Raw genomic sequence first — 23,895 nt, forward strand, 5'->3', positions numbered from 1 at the left:
GAAAGTATTTTGAGTATTTTAAATACAAAGTTACTCCACTCTAAAGTATTTTGTTACAAATTACGTTACATTTTTTATCAGCCCTATCAAATACAAATTACAAAATACTCAAAGCAGTTGAAATAGGTATTTCAAATAGAAGTAATTGAGTAATTGAAATACTGCCCATCTCTGGTTGTATCCTGCTGCACAGGATCTATTGTTGGACAGTTATATTTGTTAGGTTAGTGGCTGTTGGTACTTGCATGTGACAGTGAGAGGATTGGCCACTGTGGGAACTCCCAAACCAATAGCACAAGGAATATAACGTCTTTTTCAAATAAAATTGCATGTATAAATTCCTACCTCGACAACCAATGACACGACTCCTTTCGGATGAACGAGACCTAGGTATATGTACAGTAATGTGAGAAAATAACTTTGTTAAGTATATGACAGAAAGGAAATAACACAAAACAAACATAATTCTCATTTGTTGAAAATAAGGAGCTTATATTATGAGAATGAACAAATATGAGGAAAATAAAGTCTAGACTCTGAGATTTGAGGCAGGTATGATTTTACATGTAATAATGGGCGTAACTTAGAAGCCCTCTTGGGTTTTAAATCCCTCCTGAACTTTTCTGTGGTGTTTTTCTAACGTGTGATCTTTTGTATATGATTAATGCAAACAAACAACAAACAATAAGTTAATAAGTAAATCAGTAAATCAGTAAATCATGTCATTATCAATATTGTTTATTTAATATAATATATTTAACTGTGAAGTAATAACTTAGTTCTTCAGTATACTTAGATTTATTTTGATCATTTTAAGTGCTATTGACATAATTCCAATTTGTTCCATTGTCTATCATCATCTCAGGGTTTACTTTTCAACAATGACTGGCATACCCCTGTTCAACATTCAGCAACATTCACTTTTCTCTAAAGCGACGTACAAGGGAGAGAACTGTTAAGCTACGAGAAATAGAGATGTAGTGTAACAATAAATACCACTTTAAGTTGAATAAAAATTGATAGAATAAAAACCTTCCTTTGAACCTCCCATCTTGACTGTTATCTCAGTTACATTGCACTTCCCCACCCCAGCCTGCTCTATTAACTTCTCGTCAGGGCCGTTGCTAGGAATTCTGTGCCCCCTGAAAGAATATTGTTGTGCCCCCCCCCCCAACTTGTCATCGTCAAAGATCAATTTTACACAACTTTTTTTTCTTAGACTACTGTATATGTATTATAATTATTTCTTAATTTTTCTGTTCCTCTATGTTTTTGGCAGTGCCTGACGCAATTCAGCCAATTCATTTTTTTAATTTTTTTTATTAACCACTCAACAAAGAGTCACTGGGTATTATTATTTCCCTGCTTAAGACTCATGTCAATAGGCTATAGCAGTTTAGTTTTAGTAAACACTCATGTAAGAATGGAAAACTGTGTCCTACTGCTACTGGGATTTTATTGACAGCGTATTATAACGTTTGGCGAATTATGACCTTACTGATCTTTTCTGTGGATGATATTTAGTGGTTTCATTTTGTACTGACTTTGTGTTTTGACCTTGTGATCAGCATCACTGATATTCAGGGTTTGCTTCAATATCTTACGCCCCTTGTCCTTATCCGACAATGAATGGCAGGAAACACAATCGGAGTACGGACAACTAATGCCCGTTGAGGATGCAGATTAAAGCATGGATCGGGCAGAATTTTTCTGTCCGAGCCCGGCCCGGTCCGGCAGAATAGTAACCGAGCCCGGACCGAGTCCGACAGCCATTCAAATATGTTTTTTTCGAATCCGAACCGAGCCTGACGGAATCAATTTCTCAACTGTTTATAGTAGCCTTCTAATGCCTGATTTACGTACGTTGTTTATGAATAGCCTGGCTTTATTAAACTGGGGCATCAACAGTTAAATGCTCTCTCACACAAAAAAAGCGCTGTTAAACGCACAATGGTGCACAATAAGGCCAATAAGCATATTTAAATGTAATGATTCACATTGCAAGAACGTTTAGTAAAATGGTGCGGCTCCTTCAAGAGGAGCACGTACAGGGAGGGAGAACGGTGACGCATAGTTTGGATGCAGCGACGAACATGTGCTGTAACAGTGTTAACCAGTATGTGAGTAACGTGAGTTTTATTAAAGCATAGCGTGTGTAATGTGTAGCTATTTCATTCCGTTTTGTAACTTTTCATGCTGTCTGTAAAGGGAAGGGAGGTAAAGGAAAGGGAATTAACCCCGAAGTTAAAAACATGTAATCTACTTCGGCCGTGGAGCATTTTACTCCCCTGCAATCCCCAACTACGGTCAGACAGACAGCAGGAAAGGTTAACAAACGGAATGAACGCTACACATTACACACGCTATGCTTTAATAATAAAACTCACGTTTTATGATACACCAACGGAGGCACAACAGACAAGTCTTACCATTGAAGATCTTTTTGCACGCCAACGTTCGTTATGAAACTATCTACATCCAACCATCGAGAGTTGCATCAATCATATTTCATTAAAACTTCACACTTCTTACATTAGACATATCCAACAGCCTAATTAGAATAGCATTGTCTATTAAGCAGAAATATCTCCATACAGTAGATTTCCCTTTGTTTAGGATCATTTTAAACTCTCCAGATGACAGTTTCTCTTTAACTTGCGCGAGTGTTAATGTGCTTATAGACCAAACTATATTTTAAAAAAAGGGGGTTATTGCTTGGAAAAAAGATTTTTTCGCTTTGTTTTAACTCTGATGCATTAGTATGAACATAAGATATGCCTATCTATCTATGAATCCAGAAATCTCTGTGTGTCAGTCAGTGTGTCAGTCTAGGGCGCATCTCCCTGACGGTAGTTACGTTAGTTATGAGATTTCGCATGTAGCTTACGCATGTCATTAACCTGTGCATCCTTGATTTTGAAGATTTTTTAATTCATAGTTCGCGAGATATTTGTATTTTACCGTTTCCCGTAGGCACTATGGGTTATCGTTTCCCGTAGCAAGTCCCACTGACCGATTGTGCACCGAAATTACGTCACAATCAAACATATACGCGTAGCGGTATTAAACTATCCTGCCTTCACTCAAAGTTCAGATATTCTGCACCGAAATTACGTCACAATCAAACATATACGCGTAGCGGTATTAAACAATCCTGCCTTCACTCAAAGTTCAGATAAGCGTTGGATACGATAAGGAGGTCCGTATTCAAATTCTTCTTGGTGAACAGATACAGCCTTTTGCTCAGGTACTCTTAAGACAGTGATTGATTTTATCTATTCGTTTATTTTTAAGCTTCTTTATATTAAGTTTCAAAGTAATGTCTAGAGTTGTACAGTCATCTTACAGACAGGGAATAATAATCCATCAAAAATATTCATATTGTTTATTAGTATAGCATATTTTTACAGTACATTTCTGCACTTATTCGACTTACAACTTGGCAAACTCATTTCATAAGCATGGTTGAAATGGAACTGTGATTACAGCACTTAATCATGGCATATGCAAAACGCATTAATTTTACTCTATACAACTCTCTCTCTGAATTCATAGTTCGCAAGATATTTCTATTTTATCGTTTGCGTTAGGCACTATGGGTTATCGTTTGAGTATACACAGCTACAAATGGTAGCTTATTGATAAGCCTCGGAGGCTTTCAGATTGTCCATTGCTTTCCCATCTGTTGCTATGGAGTCCACGAAATACGTGCAAATCTCGCTGTAAGCTATGTTGGGCCACGTTGTCATGTTATCCTAACAGACCTGCACTGAATTTGGGTGGGGGATAGTAACACCATCTCCAGTCAGCGCAAATCTCGCTGTAAATTATGTTGGGCCACGGGGGAGAGTAACGCCATCTCCAGTAAGGGTATTTAAACTGTGTTCCCATTGTAAGGACATTTATTAGCTTACGATCTGTTTGAGAGTGGGCTGTCAAAGCTAGCATCATCGAAGTCATACAGTACAGTAGGCTACATACATTCAATAAAATTAACCTACATTTGAGTCCAACTGCATGACCATTCTTACCCTACACTTACCCTTACAATAAAGAAGTGATCCTATTTCAACCATAACTTCATTTTAAATAATTTCTTTCTTTATGACATTTAGTTTATAGTTTAGACAGCAACGTTGACATCTATATTCAACTGCATCCACTACATAATCTCAAACTTTATTTGTTGGTATATCTCCAAATAGGCTAACATTAAAACATTTCTTAATGAAAAGGAAACATGCATCACAATAATACTTCAGTGTAACCTGTACCTATGTGGATCGAAATATGTCCTGCTATTACACTACCCAACAGCTACACCTACGTCTGCTAACACTACAGAATGCATAATTCCTACGGGCACTGCACTAGTACATAATAATTTAGTCATAGAAAGGGAAGCTTACATAATTGGCTACTGGGATTTTTGTGGGCCCCCCCTGGGCTATGGGCCCCTAGAATTGGCATCACCTTTCACCCCTTTACGACGGCCCTGCCTCTCGTTACAACAACGTTACAATGTTACAACACACATACAAACATGAGTTGTAAGGAGAAGATAACTAAAATCTAAGACATTTCAGTCACAGCGAGGTTTCAGCTCCTAATGACCCACCCATTTACAGATGAGGGCTATTTATATGATAAGGGCATGGTAATTCAGTGATCGGTTTTTGGGTCGTGATGTGGCAAGAAAACCTGTGGGGGGTAGAAAGTCACAAAGACATTCCAGGGCCATTACATAATGGCCATTGTCTTTATATATATATATAAGCAGTCCCAAGGTGTGTTAACACCTAACTCATCAATATTCATTGTGTAGGGACACTGGTTTTGGAAAAGAAAAGGTTACTCTGAAGTTACTAATATTTAGTAGTGAAACCACACACACTCTCTGAATACTGAAATCGCCTTTGTATAGCTAAGACCTATGTTTTACAAGGTTCAAGGTTCCAAAGTCTTGCCCCAAACTTTTACAATGTATTTTTGTACAAAGTCTGGGCACCTCTGAAAGTAGGTTTGTGTAAGGGTATGTTTAAATTGTATTTAAATACAAATATATTTTACTACATTCCTTTCACTGTCATGTTACTATTGCTGAGGTCTTCCTGAATATTATCATATACGGCACTTAGTCAGAGGAAATATACAAAATCATCAAGGCATGTCAGACTACCTAATAGGGTCTAACAGGCGTTATAAAGTCCTAAGAAGAACCAAAGAAATCGAATCAAACCATCTGCTGTACAATATTGAATTGTATAGCATCATATTCTTTTGCATTGCATCACATCGCGTTGAATCGCAATGTGTCGAATTTCAATGTTTCGAATCCCACTGCGAAGTAATAGGGGTGAATCGTGCACAATATTAGATGCTTCATGTGTATCTTTAATGTACCATGTATCGCGTCAGTGATGGGGATGCAAGATACACACTGATGTGCATTGGCCTAAGCGATGGAGATGCAAGACACACACTCAGCCTCAGTGCTTGAGATGCTCATCATCCCTAGTCTGAACAACATTACACCAGGTAAACAGGTTAGGCAGATTGGAAAACATTAACTTAGGGTACCACTTTAAAATAATGCTCCCCTTATAAAGTTTTAGAAATGGTTTATAATTAGGTTTTTAGTTAGGTAGTAAACACTTTATAAACCATTATAAACGAGTTATAACGCAGTTTTCATACAACCGATGCGGGCTCACTATTTGGCAAGATCCCCATCTTACTATACAAACCCACTGTCCATCCCTTAGCTGGCTATACTAGATATACTTTATTCTGCACATTCTCTTAATAAGAGAAGTTGGGTCTGCCACCTATGGATACATCACTCTTCATAGACACACTGGGCAAACTGGAGTCTAGTCCCTTCATGACATGCCTGTGAGAACAAGGCACATCATAACATTCATAACATTACAAAGAAATTCCCAACAGCAAATTATCTTTGTAATAAAATGATAAAAGAGCAAATACAAAATTTGAAACAATTATAACATACATAAAATAAATAAAACTAAGTCTAGTGAATCTGCTTTTCTGTGCAGTGAGATGAGGGCTGACTTACTCTTTGACCGTCTCCTTTTCTTTAAGATTCCTTCGAGTGTCCTTTGACCTGTCACTCCTCATGGACATCACACTGGACACAGGGGAAGGTGGCCTTTCCTTCTTTGTCCCTTTACTACAAGACACAAGAGCATTTTTGAGATTCTGGATTTGGAATGACTTTCTAACACACGTTACCCCCTATCTTTAGTGAAACCTGGTTTTGTCTCCTCTGATGCGCATCACCGTAACGTTCAAACCTGAATTTTGATAATCCATCACTTGACTGAATCTCTGATAATTAGGATAAATTCATATCCTTTTAATTGGAGGTTTACCAGCCGAGATTCATTTCTTGAGATTTCAGCTCTGCTGTAAGAGTCCTACAACACCCTGGTTTTTGACACAACACTTGGTAAGTACTTAAATGAATTTGCTTACCTAACCTTGGGAATAATAAGAGAGCAAGGTCCTGTGTTTGGGTCCGGTAAGACTCAAGGGTAGTTAGTGTCAATCGCTGTCTGAACTGATGGTTTGGCATGCTACAATAGGTTCAGTGCTCAGGTGTTAGGTCCCAAGGGGTTATATGTGTTGTGATCAGAAACGGGTGTTGTGAAAACAGGAACACAGCATTATTTTTAAATTTTTGTATTCTGTCTTTTTTCTTGATAACTATTGGGAGAGGGTACATCCTGCACTGCAGCTATCCTGATTTTGTTGTCATTAAGTTGTACTACTCTAGTCTCAGCTATAACTGAATATTATCATATACGGCACTTAGTCAGAGGAAATATACAAAATCATCAAGGCATGTCAGACTACCTAATAGGGTCTAACAGGCGTTATAAAGTCCTAAGAAGAACCAAAGAAATCGAATCAAACCATCTGCTGTACAATATTGAATTGTATAGCATCATATTCTTTTGCATTGCATCACATCGCGTTGAATCGCAATGTGTCGAAATTCAATGTTTCGAATCCCACTGCGAAGTAATAGGGGTGAATCGTGCACAATATTAGATGCTTCATGTGTATCTTTAATGTACCATGTATCGCGTCAGTGATGGGGATGCAAGATACACACTGATGTGCATTGGCCTAAGCGATGGAGATGCAAGACACACACACAGCCTCAGTGCTTGAGATGCTCATCATCCCTAGTCTGAACAACATTACACCAGGTAAACAGGTTAGGCAGATTGGAAAACATTAACTTAGGGTACCACTTTAAAATAATGCTCCCCTTATAAAGTTTTAGAAATGGTTTATAATTAGGTTTTTAGTTAGGTAGTAAACACTTTATAAACCATTATAAACGAGTTATAACGCAGTTTTCATACAATCGATGCGGGCTCACTATTTGGCAAGATCCCCATCTTACTATACAAACCCACTGTCCATCCCTTAGCTGGCTATACTAGATATACTTTATTCTGCACATTCTCTTAATAAGAGAAGTTGGGTCTGCCACCTATGGATACATCACTCTTCATAGACACACTGGGCAAACTGGAGTCTAGTCCCTTCATGACATGCCTGTAAGAACAAGGCACATCATAACATTCATAACATTACAAAGAAATTCCCAACAGCAAATTATCTTTGTAATAAAATGATAAAAGAGCAAATACAAAATTTGAAACAATTATAACATACATAAAATAAATAAAACTAAGTCTAGTGAATCTGCTTTTCTGTGCAGTGAGATGAGGGCTGACTTACTCTTTGACCGTCTCCTTTTCTTTAAGATTCCTTCGAGTGTCCTTTGACCTGTCACTCCTCATGGACATCACACTGGACACAGGGGAAGGTGGCCTTTCCTTCTTTGTCCCTTTACTACAAGACACAAGAGCATTTTTGAGATTCTGGATTTGGAATGACTTTCTAACACACGTTACCCCCTATCTTTAGTGAAACCTGGTTTTGTCTCCTCTGATGCGCATCACCGTAACGTTCAAACCTGAATTTTGATAATCCATCACTTGACTGAATCTCTGATAATTAGGATAAATTCATATCCTTTTAATTGGAGGTTCACCAGCCGAGATTCATTTCTTGAGATTTCAGCTCTGCTGTAAGAGTCCTACAACACCCTGGTTTTTGACACAACACTTGGTAAGTACTTAAATGAATTTGCCTACCTAACCTTGGGAATAATAAGAGAGCAAGGTCCTGTGTTTGGGTCCGGTAAGACTCAAGGGTAGTTAGTGTCAATCGCTGTCTGAACTGATGGTTTGGCATGCTACAATAGCTTCAGTGCTCAGGTGTTAGGTCCAAAGGGGTTATATGTGTTGTGATCAGAAACGGGTGTTGTGAAAACAGGAACACAGCATTATTTTTAAATTTTTGTATTCTGTCTTTTTTCTTGATAACTATTGGGAGAGGGTACATCCTGCACTGCAGCTATCCTGATTTTGTTGTCATTAAGTTGTACTACTCTAGTCTCAGCTATAACTGAATATTATCATATACGGCACTTAGTCAGAGGAAATATACAAAATCATCAAGGCATGTCAGACTACCTAATAGGGTCTAACAGGCGTTATAAAGTCCTAAGAAGAACCAAAGAAATCGAATCAAACTATCTGCTGTACAATATTGAATTGTATAGCATCATATTCTTTTGCATTGCATCACATCGCGTTGAATTGCAATGTGTCGAATTTCAATGTTTCGAATCCCACTGCGAAGTAATAGGGGTGAATCGTGCACAATATTAGATGCTTCATGTGTATCTTTAATGTACCATGTATCGCGTCAGTGATGGGGATGCAAGATACACACTGATGTGCATTGGCCTAAGCGATGGAGATGCAAGACACACACACAGCCTCAGTGCTTGAGATGCTCATCATCCCTAGTCTGAACAACATTACACCAGGTAAACAGGTTAGGCAGATTGGAAAACATTAACTTAGGGTACCACTTTAAAATAATGCTCCCCTTATAAAGTTTTAGAAATGGTTTATAATTAGGTTTTTAGTTAGGTAGTAAACACTTTATAAACCATTATAAACGAGTTATAACGCAGTTTTCATACAATCGATGCGGGCTCACTATTTGGCAAGATCCCCATCTTACTATACAAACCCACTGTCCATCCCTTAGCTGGCTATACTAGATATACTTTATTCTGCACATTCTCTTAATAAGAGAAGTTGGGTCTGCCACCTATGGATGCATCACTCTTCATAGACACACTGGGCAAACTGGAGTCTAGTCCCTTCATGACATGCCTGTGAGAACAAGGCACATCATAACATTCATAACATTACAAAGAAATTCCCAACAGCAAATTATCTTTGTAATAAAATGATAAAAGAGCAAATACAAAATTTGAAACAATTATAACATACATAAAATAAATAAAACTAAGTCTAGTGAATCTGCTTTTCTGTGCAGTGAGATGAGGGCTGACTTACTCTTTGACCGTCTCCTTTTCTTTAAGATTCCTTCGAGTGTCCTTTGACCTGTCACTCCTCATGGACATCACACTGGACACAGGGGAAGGTGGCCTTTCCTTCTTTGTCCCTTTACTACAAGACACAAGAGCATTTTTGAGATTCTGGATTTGGAATGACTTTCTAACACACGTTACCCCCTATCTTTAGTGAAACCTGGTTTTGTCTCCTCTGATGCGCATCACCGTAACGTTCAAACCTGAATTTTGATAATCCATCACTTGACTGAATCTCTGATAATTAGGATAAATTCATATCCTTTTAATTGGAGGTTCACCAGCCGAGATTCATTTCTTGAGATTTCAGCTCTGCTGTAAGAGTCCTACAACACCCTGGTTTTTGACACAACACTTGGTAAGTACTTAAATGAATTTGCTTACCTAACCTTGGGAATAATAAGAGAGCAAGGTCCTGTGTTTGGGTCCGGTAAGACTCAAGGGTAGTTAGTGTCAATCGCTGTCTGAACTGATGGTTTGGCATGCTACAATAGGTTCAGTGCTCAGGTGTTAGGTCCCAAGGGGTTATATGTGTTGTGATCAGAAACGGGTGTTGTGAAAACAGGAACACAGCATTATTTTTAAATTTTTGAATTTAGATATTTTTCTAAAAACATTTTGTAAATGATTTACCTTAGATTGTGGATATTCAGTCTGTTGAGATGGAAAGTCAACATTTAAGCCATAAGGTTCCTTTAAGTGTCCAGATTGCAATGGCAAGTGTGGGAAATGATATCAAACATGACAAAATTAGAATTGAGATGATAAAAGATGGTTTTCAGCTAAGCTAGGGAATCAGAAAGGCTAGTGAATGGGTTTTAGACCTTAAGTCTGAAAAGAAGAGAAAGCGATATTCTCGTTTCCTAATGAGTAGGTGGACACAAAGTTCACAAGGCTTTTTGGTTGAATCAGACGGACAGCCAGCGGCCCTTCCTAGATTGCTTGAAAGTATGAAACAGAATACTGACAAGCTTCAGGAAATTGCTAAGAATTTACTGGGAAAAGTCCCATTTACTGATGTAAAAGATCCTAGATGCAATGTAGATTATGCCAAGCTTAAAACTGCACTAGTGGTCAGGGTGGTTCAAGCCATCTCACAGGTTGAAGAAATGTCTCTAAAAGTTACTGCTGTTATGAATATTGATGTACCTACAGCTGTTCCCTCACAATTTGTCGTTCCTGTCCATATCTACACAGACAGTCTTTACACATCCCATGCAACTCAAACCTCAGGTCCTGAAGCCCTAATGGCCCATCAGGCAGAGATTATCACACTCTCTGCCACACTGCCACAGCTAACACCAGTGGCGGTGCGTCAATACAAGGCGCTGGGGCGCCGCCCACCCTACAATTTTGAGATGAAAAAAAATGAAATGTCAAAAAACATTATGTACACTGCAAAAAATGCCCCTCTAGATTCAAGAAATAGTAATAATTACATATTTAAGCAGGATTTTGCTTAAAACAAGCAATTTTGGCTGCCAGTGCGTTAAGCAAATTTGGCTTGTTAAGATTTCTTAAAATGAGTCATATTTGCTTGAAATAGGTAAAAATAACCTTACCAAGAAGGCACTTGGTAAGAACAATTTATCTAGAAACAAGACCAACTAGATTTTTCATCTCAATCAGTGGCGGCTCGTCCATAAGGGAGATTGGGGCGATGCACTGCCTATGGGAAAAGGAAGAAAATAAAAAAATAAAAAATTATAATTCCTGATGTATAAATTCAATTGCACGACTAAATGTAAATTTCATATTTTTTTTCTGTCGGATTCTACCACTAGACCGTCTGATATGCCTCTGTATGTCTTTGTCGAATCAGGTAACAGTCATTCAGTCAGCCTAGAGACGTGATTCAAATGGCCCCGCCCCCTCAGGGCGATCTTGGACGAAATGAAAATCGCCCCAGACCTCTCCCATTGACTCCCATGTTAAATGCGTTTTTTTCACAAAACAGAGCTCTCAATGCATTCTCTATGGCTTCCGGGAGGGCGTGCCCCTCCAAGTCTAGTCATAAGTAAGCGACGCAAAAGCCTATGGTAAAATGCAATGAGGACGTCACACAGCTTCGACAAAGGCATGTCAAGATGGCACCTGTTCAGAACTCCATCCGCTCTTTGACAGAAACTTCTTTTTAGTCAGCAAAATAATGAAGATAGATTGACCAAAAAAACAATTAGGACTTCCTAGACCAGAAGTATCCATTCAACAGTTTTCTACAAAGGGAGAGAAATTGGAACAAAAGAAAATCGCGGTCGTGAAGTGGCTATACGCGGTCTGTATCTATATACCACTGTCACTTTTCATAGGTTTCACAGTGTGAACTAACTTTGAATATTTTTTATGTGTTGACTTATTTTGCTTTTGTAAGCCAATACTTTCAAGATCAGTCAATAAATATCGTTGGTTTTTACGTATGTTGCCCCCTTCTTTATGTTGTTAGTGGACATATCATGTGTCCTGTTCAGCTATGTAACATCATACAACATTTGAGACGTGTGGATAATGAAAAAGTGGGATCATTTAATGTGGAGCCACATCATGTTTGCTTATGAAGGCTCCTGAATGTAACTTTCTTCCATAGCGTTCCACTTGTATCTTGCTACTCTAGTTATGTAGAAAGAGGGGAGATATTACTGTTGGTTGCTGCCAATAGTGGACAAAAAGGTTTTGCTGTATGAGAAAATCGGATAACTTAATGTACCTACTGAATAGGTCGCCTTAATCATTATCAAAAAAATTGCCCCCCCTGAGATTTTTTTCAGGAGCCGCCACTGATCTCAATATAAGAGTAATAACACTAGGTTAGAAAAGCATTTTTTGCAGTGTATCAAATAATTTAATAAGAAATGTACCGTTTTAAAGCGTTAAATGTGTGCCGGAGGCCGTAAGCCCCTGTCAAAAAACACTCAAATGTGACCAAATATAATATATTGCCATTCGTTATCATTGAGAGAGAAGCCACTCCTCCCTGTGGGCGCCGGCCAAGTGGAAGTCTATGGAAGCCAAAAAAAGGGGCAGGAACATTTGAGCAAGGGCAGCTTCTCATTGCCGGATGACAGTTCGAGCCCGGGGCGCACCTCACTTGCGCCCCCAGCCAATGAAAGGGTTTCTTATATATCATGCAGGGAGGACTGTCCAATCAGAGACCTTTTGTTATTCCCTCACATCAGATTTAAATATCACATAGCTACGGAAGAATCATAGCCAGCCAGCAGAAACTTTTAATCTGAAAGTATGGCGATTGAAAACTCAGTTGTATCTATTCGTGGAACACCTTTCAATCGACGATCAGATGTCGATAAGAAGAAACTAAAACACAGGGAACGTCCAGATTTAAAACTTTAACAGACAACCACTGATCGCGGGAGGACCTTTACTTCTCCAGCCTGAATGCTAACCGGAGCTGATAGCGGGCTGTTCAGTGAGTGATGCGTTTTCAAGTTACAGTTTTTTGATAGTTGTTATTGGATAGTGTTGAGCACTGTGTGTTCTTGAAATAAAGCTTTGTTTTTTTGAACATTGTACGAAAGACTCCGTTAGTAATGGCGTGACGTGTGTAGCTCCCTCAGTTAAGATTAACAGTTATATATCGATACATTTCATTCCTAGCCAATTCAGTGGCAGTAATAGTTAAGTTGTTCAACATACTGAGTGCCTAGTTTTCCAATCATCATTGTTTCAATTCGTATGTGAGGCATTGTGTGCATACCTGATAAAAGTAAGTGTGTTTCATGAAGTTAGTAGTGGGATTTACATTGCTATTAGCAGCGATTTGCGATAAGCATAATAAATAGCATAATAGTAGCCATTAGCATGTTCTCTTATTGACTTATGTAATAAGAATGAGTTCATACAGCTCATACTGTAAATATAATACGAACGACACCTATGTTGCTTAGTGTAATGTCCACTATGATATGTGTCTTAATAAAATTGGTTATGTGTAATTGTTATAGTGTAACAATCATTCATATTGATGTAATCCAGTGCAGTGCGTATTGGTCCCAATTCCCAATGCAGACCACACCCATATGTACCATCTCATGCAGTGCCATGTAGTGAAAGCAGAAATATGCCGTCCTTTAACCTCAGTATCAAATGTTTCACTCAAAACCTGTTTTCTTCTCATTGTAGAGTGCTATTTAAACCGCGCCGCCGAACTGCGCCCCCCCTCAAAAAAATGTCACCAGCCGCCACTGGCTAACACCTTCTATAGGCTCTGTCCCTAATGCTACAGGACCGAGAGAACAAACTCAAGATACCCTGACCAAAAGTAAAGAACCAACACAACACAAAGCAGCCGTACAGAACCTACCCTCTCACAGTAGTCATCAGCAAAGAAGGCAGAATATACCCCCACATACACCTTGTCACAAATGTGGGAAGTCAGGCCATTGGTCTAGTTCTTGTAGAAATAAACAGAAAGCTGAGACTAGAGTAGTACAACTTAATGACAACAAAATCAGGATAGCTGCAGTGCAGGATGTACCCTCTCCCAATAGTTATCAAGAAAAAAGACAGAATACAACACTAATTCAAATTGTCACGCATGTGGGAAGTCAGGCCATTGGGGAAGGAATTGTAGAAAGAGACAGAACTACACAGACAAACCTGTGCCCTCTCCGCAGAAAGGCATGGACTCTGACACGAAATCTGAGATCTTAAATCTTCTCAGAAAGTTGGCAAAGTGTAACCTCACTGACCAATAGAACATGTTTGACTCACTGGCTTGATAATATTCACCCATTTTGTTTTCCCAATAACTGCATTCTCTGTCAAATTTAATCAGGTGCAAGATTTATATAAGGCTTATCCTACTACTAAATACATATCATAAATAAGATGATAACTGCAGAAATTATTTTATCTAAACAGGTTTAAGCTGCTGAATGTCTGGCTACATCAAAAAGATGCCAAGAACGCTAAATTAATTAGATGCCTTAAATGGTTTTGCATTCACGGGCCACTGCAGTCTGGATGAAAAACGGAATCTTATGAGACCATTGTTGTAACTAACTTGTATCTGTAACTCTGTGACACTTCTTTCCTTTTCTCTAGGCATGAACATATGTCTCTGGAATAAGCGAATGAATGTGTGTGCGTCTGTGTGCCGGCCAGCTGTATGAATGAATTACCATGACTTCTCACTAACTTCTTTTCAGGGTAAACTATTTGAAGTGTTTTCAATTCCTTTCACAGGATCTTATATGTTGATTATGCAAACCGGAACATTTGTCTTCCTGTCCTTGGGCGACACCATTCGGCTCATCTATCCCAAGTTAAACCTTTTGCATAAGATTCATTGTTTTGTTAAGATCCCTTTCAGTTTCAAAACAGCTGATGGTCTCCTGGAATCCCTTCCACTGGACCTCACACCTGGACAAACCTGATAGAGCTCGCCACGGTGTCGAAAAGAGGAGGAGCAACACGACAGCAGACTGCAGAACCACAGACAGCGCATAATAAGCCACCATCAACTCCAACGACACCTTTCAACTCTACGAGACCTTGGCAATCTATGGAATATTTGCCACCCCCTCCCGACGAGTCTGGATATTAACACGTCAATGAAGAGGATTCTCAAATCTTGCGACGGGCAGAATAACCCCCAAAAATGAAATATTTCAAAAAAGGTTTAGGAAGTCAACCCTGACCTATTAGCATAAGAAAACACACACACACACACACACACGGAAAACCACACAAGAGTCAAACCATTGTGGGAAGGAGAGAGAACCGCGGTATCACCAGCAACCCTGCAAAGACTGCCAGATACATTTTCCACATTTTCTGTTACATATTCATGTTACACTTGGTATTTTTTGTCAGAATGTTGTTGATCTATGTTATAATGTTGTCTGTCGTGTCGTAACTGGCCTCCCAGCAACCCATATTGCTGTCCATCAACCCTCAGCAGGGATGCAACTGCCCAGTGTCAGGGGGGTATGCAGCAACAATTTTGGCGCCCCCCCCCCCCCCCCCCCCCCCCCCCCACTCTTTTTTTTTGCTTTATCCATCTTCCATCCAACCAACTCACTACTCGTAGCCTAGTTCTAACTGCTTGTGTGTTCAGCGGTCACGGTGCTCACGCTCCCTCTTCTATGTCAAAATTCTATTATGGAATCTTAAGAGATGAGGCGCCTACTCTAGCCTCTTTAGTCCTCTAAAATGTTATATAACATTAAGGAAATGCAGAAATGATTTAGAAACGCACAACAGAAGCTACATATAGAAAATACCCCAAACATTTTAATATTATTTTTTTTTTACCATCGCTTTGGCGCCTCCATGGGTGCGGCGCCCCTATGCGCCGCATAGAGCGCATACCCACTTTTTGCGCCACTGACCCTCAGGATAGTGATCATTGGTCATGTCTAAAAATGTATCTTTAAAAATGACTGTCTTCAGGTGCGATTGCCATCATGCAAATGGTCCTTTTTTGCCCTCATGTAGTGTTGCTGTTATTGTGCTCCTATGATCTGTCATCACACAACGAGTCAACCTAAGCCTACCCATGCGCAACAAGAGAGGCACGAATACGTTTCTGAAAAACTGGACAAAACAATTGTGTATCCGGGGTGGTTCATTTTTGTTGTTGTTGTTGTTTTATTTAAGTTTTGTCTTAGTCATCATGAGTAGTTACGTTTGTTTTGTAATTTCAAGTTTTCCGAATGGGTAACATGTGCATATATGTATATTTTCTGCGCACATTTGTTTTGGTTCTCACGGCTGAAACAGGGCGGCTATTTTGGAATAGCGTCGATAAGAAATTTCCCCTTAACATCAGGTGTCCTTCCCAAAATTGGCAAAAAAGGTGTAGGACCCCGATGAAAAAAAAAGGTTTCGTCTTATCTTGTGAGAACATGTCACCTTTTCAAGAGAGAGAGAGAGAAAGACTGGCACATTTAAGCAACTGTGTACTCCTGAATTTTATGTTTAAGACAATGAGTCTTAAAAAACTGATAGTATTTGAAATTAGTAGTTAGATATTTTTCAATGTATTCCACAGTCAATAGTTATATAATGTTAATTGTAAAGCTTCCTGTGTAGTCTGTAAGGACCCAGATGGTCACATTTCCTCTATGCCTTGATCACTGTGGGAAGTGATGACACCTCGGCCAGGGTATTTCCATGAATATATATTATCTTAGCCATTCTGTCTCCTAGGTAAGAATTAGCATTCTGGTAACCACCCCCTCCCACATGTCTTCTAAGTTAAATACAAAAGAGCTCTTAACAATTAGTCAGTGAAATCAGCCGAGGTGGAACTATCTTTAGTGAAACCTGGTTTTGTCTTCTCTCCTCTGATGCGCATCACCGTAACGATTAAACCTGAATTTTGATAATCCATCACTTGACAGGATCTCTGATAATTAGGATAAATTCATATCCTTTTAGTTGTAAGGAGAATAGAACTAAAATGTTACAGATTTCAGTCTCTGAGCGAGGTTTCAGCTCCTAATGACCCGCCCATTAGCAGATGAGAGCTATTCATATGATAAGGATGTGGTAATTCAGTGATCGGTTTTTGGGTCGTGATGTGGCAAGAAAACCTGTGGGGGATAGAAAGCCCAAAAAAACATTCCAGGGCCATTATGTAATGGCCATTGCCTTGGACAGATGGGCTATAAGCAGTCCCCAGGTGTGTTTACACCTAACTCATCAATATTCATTGTGTAGGGACACTGGTTTTGTACAAGAAAAGGTTACTCTGAAGTTACTAATATTTAGAAGTGAAACCACACACACTTTCTGAATGCTTAGATTGCCAATGTATAGCTAAGACCTATGTTTTACAAGGTTCAGACTTCAATAGTCTTGGCCCGAACTTTTTACAATGTGTTTTTGTACAAAGTCTGAGCACCTCTGAAGGTAGGTTTATAGATAAATAAAAACATATTTTCTACATTCCTTTCACTGTCTTGTTACTATTGCTGAGGTCTTCCAGAACATAATCATATATGCCACTTAGGGGTGTAAAAAATAACCGATACGTATCGATATCCGTTTTTAGCCTGTAAGATACGACTACATCGATGCGTGAAGTCCCGTATCGGTTTTAAAATGTCATGAACCGGTCTTTGCCCGATTTAAGTTATGAATCGGTTCACAGGCGTTTGTCCCTCCGTTTTTTTTTAAACACAAACCACTCGCTGGCCTGTTGCATTTTATCTCAGTCAGAATAATGACAGCCTGTCATTGGCCAAAGTCCGCATAGCATAAACCAATCAGGCTGTATTTTCAGTATTAACGCAAGGACCTGGAGAGAATGACAGATTCGCTATTCATTTTCAATGGCCGATGCTATGCTAGCTACTTCAGCCAAGGAAGATACATCGTTGTTGATTGCGTGTTTCTACAGACATCCTCGGATTTCAATAATTATAAGATAATAAATAGGAGAATATTTGTATCATTAACAATTATGTTTAACATTTATAGTCATGATTCCGAGACCGAGCCATCATGATGTCCTAACATAACTATAAGCACTGTATGAACAGTGCAAATGCCAGTGCAGACATCCCAAGTCTCCCGGAACTTCCGGGACTCTCCCACATATTGATAAAGTCTCCCTGATGCCCGCAAATTACTTCAAATCTCTCGGAATCAAGAGCGAGCGACCAAGACCGCGCACATGACACAGACGTGTTCCAAACCACATTAGCAAAAGCATGAAATGTGGGATTTACGACAGTCTTCGACCCTGTGTATTGCCGTAGATAGTGTTGTGACGTTCGCAAACGAACGGATTCTTTTGAACGGCTCTTTAACATGAACGATGTGAACTGAGTCGCAGACAGCTAGGAGCCGTTCTTTTTTTTTTTTTTTTTTAGTTGCGTGTGGAGGAGCGCAGCCCTGCGTGGTCCTTTCTAGGGTTCCGGACTCCATAACAGCAACAACTTATTTGCCGTATTTAGCCTATTCCAACTGTGTAGCACTGTAGGCCTTCTATCTTATCTTTGTCATTTTTCATTTCACTTCATTTCATTGTACTTATATTTGTTTTTTATCTTTTGAATTCAATTGCTTCCAATGTACTGTACATTGTATGTTGTTATTCCTATTCCGAACCCCCTGCTGCTAAAACATGTGAAATTCCCTCACAGGATTAATAAAAGTTACCGTATCTTATCTCATGTAAATGCTTTGTCGGGCTAATTAAATGTAAATGTCGGGCTAATTAAAAGCCCGATGTAGGATACAATAGAAAGACCAACTAGGTCTACGAAGGCTCTTCAGCTCATACAGAATTTCATAGGACAAATTCGACATTATATGGAAGTTATTCCCGTTTATTTCAACAATCAGCTGAAAAACATACAAATACCCAGGGTGCGATTTGTCCAAAAACCAGAGGGGGGGATGTTTTTTTTTTTTTTATCATGAAAAAAAAACCAAGCAATACATAGGCCTAATTCTCTTCATATACATGCATCATATATATGTCTATCATGATATGATAATCGCTGCTAGACGCTCAGTTCTTGTGCTCCCTCTCATTCACGTTGAAATATTGAAACCGAAACTGAAACTTTGAAACTGAAACGCAACTGTTTTGGACAGAACTCGCTAATTCAGTGAACAAATATTTTTATATTCATTGTACAGTAGCCTATACACGGAAATTAGCAAAGCCAGCGAATTCTGAGAATGCCGACAGTTCGGGTAAGGTGAACGTTAGTGCCAGCGATGTAAGCAAGTGTTAGAAAACGCTGTCATAACCTGTCTGTTTTTTCATTGTTTTTTTAATAATTGAGGGTTATCCCCCCCATTTATGAAATTCATCCAGCTGAGGTGGGGATGTAAAAACCAGAGAGGGGGTAAATCCCCCCCATCCCCCCCGGCAAATCGCACCCTGCAAATACCTGCTGAAAATCTGTTGTAAGTTTCCCCCCTATCCTTCGTTTGTTGGATAATGTTTATCTCCGGTCTTTCTGGCCAAAGTTGTTTGATGGCAAACTATAACTTCTCATCCAATGTTAACTTCTCAAAAGGCTTTTTGTATCAGAACGTAACAGGGGCATTCCATGGTATAATGTTCTAAATGACCTGTCCATAACGACAAAAAAATGCCTTCTATTTTCTTAATCCTACAAAAATGTGGCTAAAATGATTGTAACACCTCATAAGATAGGTAATGAACTTGATCTAGATGCAATTTGATGTATATCACTCTTTTCTAATTAAAGTTATGTCAAAGGTTATTCGTTATGGACAGGACATAGTATGTTGCAAATACCATGGAATGCCCCAACACTGTTAGTTACAGGTGCAACGCCACTCGCAATTTCTTCATCTGATCTGATTTAAACACGAAAGATACTGGCGGAATAATTTGAATTAAAACATCAACAGAGTATGACCATGGAGCAGAACAGACAGTTGCAGTTGTTTTAAAGTGCTATATAAATAAAATGAGTTACCACCAAGCTGCCTTCTTTAAACTTAATAAATATTAAAAAAGAGCCGAATGAGCCAGTTTTTTGAACGGCTCTTTGAAAGGAACGGCTCACCAAGATCCGGCTCCCCTCAAAGAGCAATAAATCCCATCTCTAGCCGTAGAAGACCACATTGGTGTGAAAGCCCCCCCACCAGTGATGCGCGGGCTGATCCAAAATGAGCCGTCACCCGCGGTGACCGCGGGTAACCCGCGGTGACGAGTCATCAAAAATATTTTTAATTATATTCGGGTCGCATTCGGTCGCGAATTCCCCTTGTTCAGGCCTAGGTTTTGTTATGTTAATTGAATTGACCTGGATTGAAAACAACCCCCCCCCCCCCCCTCCCCGCCAGGGGAGGCACCCCGTCACTGCTTCACTGATTTAAAAAACATGAAAGTCCCAGGTTCGATCCCCACTAGTGGCAACCATGGCCCAAGAATGCTAAACACATCGGCCCCCCTCCCCTCGCAGGTTCCTTCAAGGGAAATTCCGTTCGTATGCGGCAGACGGATATTTCGGGGGAATGTCCGCGATCAGCCAGGAATGGTGATCATTCGCGGCTGTATCACAGCGTATACGGGCCCGATAATCTTGCTTTTCGTGCAGTGGTTTGTGTAGGACGCGCACGACAGAGAGGGAGAGGGACCTAGAGACTCCGTGTGTGTATGTGAGGCAGTGTGCGTGTGTGCCTCATGAGCATCCTGATTAGCCTGTTTCGGTAAGTCAACCAATCAATTTTCAGTGTGGACAGGCTTTTATCTCTTCTGCCGAACCAAATTAATCAGTTCAGTGTATCTAGGAACAGGGGCACCATGGCACAGGGACAGTGCCCCCCAAAAAGAAAATATGAGACATTTTACAACAGACTGTACAAAGGTGTACCCCTGTCTTATAAAAGTAAATCACAATGACCGTCTTGCACGCTGTACTATCTGTCACAGTGATTTTAGCATTGCCCATGGTGGGTTAAATTACTCTAATAGACATGTTGAGGTGAGTTCAACAAGTTTAATTTCATGTGCATATTATTCATGCCAGCTAGTTGCCAGGGCTACATGAAAACAACAAGCTCCTTAGACTTGTTTAAAGTTGCAATGGAATCTATCTATAAATCCAGAAAGCTCTGTGTGTCTGTCTGTGACAGGCGTATCTCCCTGACGGTAGTTACGTTAGTTATGAGATTTCGCATGTAGCTTACACGTGTCATGAACCTGTGCATCCTTGATTTTGAAGATTTCTGAATTCATAGTTCGCGAGATATTTGTATTTTACCGTTTGCCGTACGGTGCAAACCCATGTCACCGTTATGAGCGACGCGATTTCTAAACCCAATGCATTTCAACGGGAGCCAATTCATTGTGACGTAGACCAGCGATTTGGGCGATTAGTGTAGGCTATTCATGAGGAACACACACTTCGATGAACACACACTTCGATGTCTGGAGTAGTAGGCCTGCTCATCTGTTAGTAAATTTAACCTGTTTACGTTAATTGCTGTGAAATTAGCTAGCCCTTTGACGTGCATCGAACTGATTCATTTTGAAAGTTGCATAGGGACGAATTCTTTGAAAGTTAGGGACCTATGTTTTATGGAATGTCAACAGGCAGGGGCTACGAGAGAGATTCTAGAAGTAGACTGCTTAAAATGGTTATAGTTTTTATCATTAGCATGTCCGTTTGATAGCATGTCAACAGGCAGGGGCGCCTGCAGAAAAAAGTAGGCAACGCACACACAAAAAAAACCCCGCAAGCACATTCACACAAACGTGCGGAAAGAATGGGTTCTAATTAAAGTTTGACAGGCGTATCTCCCTGACGGTAGTTACGTTACTCAAATTAACCTACATTTGAGTCCAACTGCATGACCATTCTTACCCTACACTTACCCTTACAATAAAGAAGTGATGCTATTTAAACCATAACTTCATTTAAAATGATTTCTTTCTTTATGACATTTAGATATAGTTTAGACAGCAACTTTGACATCTATATTCAACTGCATCCATACATAATCTCAAACTTTATTTGTTGGTGTATCTCCAAAAAGGCTATACAACATTAAAACATTTCTTAATGAAAAGGAAACATGCATCACAATAATACTTCAGTGTAACCTGTACCTATGTGGAGTGCAAATATGTCTTGCTATTGCACTACCCAACAGCTACACCGACGTCTGCTAACACTACAGAATGCATAATTCCTACGGGCACTGCACTAGTTCAAATAAAAGCAGTTAACATAAATAGGATAGTATTAGCAGCATATAATAAATAATAAAAGTAATCTACATATTTAAACATAATTAACAAAGAATTGCATAGGACTATAGCCTATAGAATGATATTATGCTTTTATAATTTTTAGGGACCACAACAACAATTAATAATATTAGTGCTTTATCTATTATGTAAATATTTGCACTTTATAATATTAGTGCTTTATCTAATACGTAAATATTCGCACTTAATAATATAAGAGCTTTAACTTATATGTAAATATTTGCACTGAATATTATTAGTGCATTTATCTAATATGTAATTATTTGCACTAAATATTAGTGCTAATATCATAAGTACATCCCTTACTGTAATTCCAGACTACAATGCATTTTCTTATCAGGCTAAACCAAACTACCTTTCCTTATTTTCCCAGATAATAACTACACAATTTCAAAAACTTACCTTTTCTGGTTGTCCCAGGAAAAACGCAATATCTGCAGAGTATGAATTTGCGTCTTTCACCACAGATCACAGTTTTTTCCCCGTTCTTGTATGAACTACTAGAGGTTGAGGTGATGGGCGGACTGGTTCCTCAGGTTCACAAACCTATTGGTTTGGCACACATAATAAAATCAAGTTAAAATCTACCAACTTGGGCATAGGTCAGCTTATCTAAAGGAGTCATGCATCTCCCTTATCTACAGTATGTTTCATATTTTCCAACTTTGAGGGTGCAGAGGCAATTGTATCCACACCCCAGGTCATTGCCCTCACTGTGTAACAACCCTAAAATGGTATTCATTCACAGATGTATCACAGTTTATCAGTTATATTTTGGACCTTCACCATAGGTCATAATTGTCAAAAAATCAAGTTGCATTATATCCACACAACAGGTCATTACCCTCACTGTGTTACAACCATAAAATGGTATTCATTCATAGATTTATCACAGTTTATCACTTTATGACCTTTGCCATAGGTCAAAACTGTCAAAAAAATCTAGTTGCAATAGTGAAAAAGTATACTGAATAACTGTGTTTTAGACTGAGCCGCTTGCCAAACAGGTGCAGTGTAATAAGAGAATGTGAGAAGGCCTTCCTGACTCTGAGAAACCCTTGTTGGACAATCTCGTGGAGAGCTCTCAAGCACTGATTTAGGCTTACATTTTAAATACACATACAATCGACTGGTCTGTTCCTACAGAGTAGGAATGCTGTAATATAAAATGTTAGTTAACATGATTTATTTTGTATTTAGTAGGCCTTCTCATAGTATCCCAAAGCATACACAACCTTTAATTCCTATGCCTGCGCAACCATGAAGCAACAATATCCACAACAATTTCCACAACACTCGAATGTCAATGTCAACAATTTCCACTCGAATTTCAGTTAAAAGTGGTCAGAATCTAAATTGCCTGAGGCAACTGAAAGGTTACACATATCTCAATAAGTAATACAATCCAGTTTTTATTTGGTAAAATATCGTCTACACAAATAACTTTTCTACAGTAGGCTATTTAGGCCTGTTCTGACACATTTTGCATATTTTAGTCTGCGCGATAGCTTTCTGGTTCAATGTAATGAAAAAGAAGGCAACATGTTGTGAGAACCTGACAGACTCACCTTGCAAAATTCCTCCTCAATCTGAGGATAACGGGGGAGTGAGTGATTATAGAGCAGGTACTGAAATCACGTGATGTTATTGC

Source organism: Sprattus sprattus (assembly GCF_963457725.1).
Source record: "Sprattus sprattus genome assembly, chromosome: 1".
In the NCBI taxonomy this organism is placed as follows: Eukaryota; Metazoa; Chordata; class Actinopteri; order Clupeiformes; family Clupeidae; genus Sprattus; species Sprattus sprattus.